The sequence below is a fragment of the Austrofundulus limnaeus genome, unplaced genomic scaffold (genome assembly GCF_001266775.1).
Source record: "Austrofundulus limnaeus strain Quisiro unplaced genomic scaffold, Austrofundulus_limnaeus-1.0 Scaffold11, whole genome shotgun sequence".
Taxonomy (NCBI): domain Eukaryota; kingdom Metazoa; phylum Chordata; class Actinopteri; order Cyprinodontiformes; family Rivulidae; genus Austrofundulus; species Austrofundulus limnaeus.
This window is the reverse complement of record NW_013952413.1, coordinates 3,938,956-3,942,082: the sequence shown is the minus strand read 5'-3', so window position 1 is coordinate 3,942,082 and position 3,127 is coordinate 3,938,956.

The following is a 3,127-nucleotide window of genomic DNA, read 5'->3' as shown; positions in this document are numbered from 1 at the left end:
ACACACACACACACACACACACACACACACACACACACACACACAGAGATTCGTTGCTGATCCAAGCTTGTCGGCCTGCCATGACTTTGGTTCAGTTTAGCTTGTTATAAAACACCACAGAGTGCTGTTGAAGAGGAAAAAATGTAAACTGCATTTAATGAACACTGCATGCCACATTACTGATGTTGATTATATGGCATTTTATCAAGTATTTTCTTTTCTGTTGACTTGTGTTTTGACATTTTTGATTGACTCAAAACATAAAAATGTCAGTACCACCAGTCTACGACGTTTCAGTCCATACTAAAAATGTTGTTAAAACTGTATATGTTCTATAAAATCATGTTTCTATTGGTGCTTCTTCTTCATTCTCTCATTATTTGGGTATGACATGCTATTTTCAATAATATGTTCTTTCTTCTTTTTTTAGCATCAGACTTTATTTACATCACTTTAGAAGAGAAGGTTAATAAGAAGGGTTTCAWTTGGTTGCAGTTTGCAGTTTTTCCTCTAGATGTCTATGAATCTTGAAGATGGTATTTTTTTTCTTGATATTTAGAGATGTGGTCAACTTGTTGTGACAAAGTACTCCGTTGTACTAAAGTTATCATTTAGTCCATCATTCACAGAAAATGTCAAAAACAAAAATCAGTAAAGAAGACACTACTCTGATCTACAATTTAAAGTTTAAAAACCAATTTAGATGAAAGAAGACAGCACAGCTTTTAACAATACTTTTGGTTGCTTAACCAAAACTCATACTGGTTTTGTTGTGTTGTTTGAGGGACTAAAACAGAAAAAAAAAAAAAATCAACGATTACAAATAAAGTACTGGATTTCAAAAGCCTTCAAGATTAAAACTGGCCATAGCTGAATGATAATGAAACTCTGCTCCTCAGCTCCTGTCCATTRAGACTCTCAGTCCTCTACAGTCTGGCATCGTGGCTTCCAAAGCCAGTCTCATTGTCTTTGGTTGATTCTTGAGTTTTTGTGTTTTGTATTGTTTCTGCCACGTCAGCCTTTTGTTTTTTTCACCCTTTCTTTAAGAAACCTTGGTTTTATTTCTAGCTCCTTTGTGTTTGTCTGAGTTCCTGGGTCCAACCTCAACTACAAACCGAGCTAGAACCACTGGTTCACATGTGATTCGCCTCACACGCCACATGACATACATCAAACATACCCTACCATTCTGGGTGGTCTCTTTAGGCTGCAGCGTTTCTCCCTCGGTGAATTTGAGCTGCAGCTACTGCCTGCTCTGCTCTGTATACTGCCTCTTTCTGTACAGATTCTGGAGCAGAAATACTGCCATCACTCTTAGTCTTCTACTCTCAAACACAGACCCAATGCCAAACTCCAATTACATGCTGTAATAAAGATTTAAAGGCATCAAAACATGACTTGTTTGAACTGTATTTATGCAGCTCTTTTTAAGGCATGATTAGCACTAAAAGCAATTCGTTTGTAAAAGCCACATTCAGTCAAATGTTGTGAGAAATTTCTACAAACTGTTTTTTTCTGTCACACACATGCAAATAATATGCCCACATACATAAGTTGTACTTTAAAGATTTTTTTATTTTGCACATAGATGACACTAAAAATCCTTTATGTAGATTTGTAGTTTTAATTCCTAATAAGACAGTTCTTGTGTTGCTGCAGTTCAGTGTAGACATTTGTGGGCCAGGTCTTTATATTCATAATTTATAATTCCTAATATTCTTTGTAGGAATACATATTGCCTGATTGCCTTTATTGTCAGTGTAAAAATGTGTTATTTTGAATGAACTCTAAATAAAATAAATGTATCGGTAGTCTCATGCAATATAGCCTTATTTATTAATGCAGTATGTGTTGAAGACAGATGTCAAAAGTATTCACATTCATTACTTAATTAGGAGTATAGGTACTAGGGTTTAAAAAGACTAATTTAAAAGCAGAAGTATCAACTTTTTTGAAGTTTTTTAAAAAGGTTTATTCATTTTATTTCGTTTTAAAACAAAACAAATTTAACTTACAAAAATACAAATCAAAAATAAAATGAAAGGCAGCAGAAAAAAGAAAAAATCTTATATCTGTCCCTTTTTAAGAAAAGAAGATAAAATAAACAATACTAACAGTCTTTAAGTAACAAAAGCAAAAAACAAAAACAAAACAAAAACAACAATAACTTTCCTCGAACAAAAAATTTTACGAGTACACATTATATTTTTTTCATATTTCTTCAACAAACCAATTTTAATCATTCTCTTAAACATAAACATTGATCTGGCATTTTTAACAGTACTTTCAAGATTATTCCATAATCTTATTCCCTGAATTGATGTACATCGTTCCTTCAAACTGGTTCGAATTTTAAGTTTCAGAAACATCTCAATCCCCTTAAGATTATAATAGCTCTCTCTTTTATCAAAATATAACTGGATATTTAGAGGTAATATGTTTTTATTAGCCTTACATAACCTGCGAAATACTATAACCAACCAACACATGAAATTTCAATAATTTCAACTGCAAAACAATATATTTGATGCTTGACTATATAAGGTTTTAGAGCTCTTTTCTGTAAAATGAAAATAGGATTTATAATAGTTTTACATGTTTTCCACCAGATTTCAATACAACAAGTTAGGTGTGGAACAATTAATGTGTTATACAACATATACACAACTTAAGTGTTTTTACTGAAGGAAAATTGCAAAAGTACTGGTTTTAATAAAGTATAAGAGCAAAAGGAATGTTAGGGGACTTGACACCTCTGGTTGAGGATGATGCTCAGCTACAATCACAGCAGATTTTAGCTCAGTATCTGTAAGACTCGGTTAAAAGTAATTTTTTGTGTTTGCTAAGAAGATTGCTTTGATGTGGTGGCCATCTTGGATTAAATACAAAAAGTTAATGAGATGTTCAAGCAATATTTAATTTCTGAAAGATTCATTAAAATCAGCTTCATAATTCACGTTCTTTTGCTAACAGTACAGCCAAAAATACTCACTTGCTCCACCTTCAGTGGTGGGTAATTAATGCATGTGTAGTTTTATACATGTGTAGATTAATACATGTGTAGTTTTATACATGTGTAGATTAATACATGTGTAGTTTTATACATGTGTAGTTTAATACATGGCTT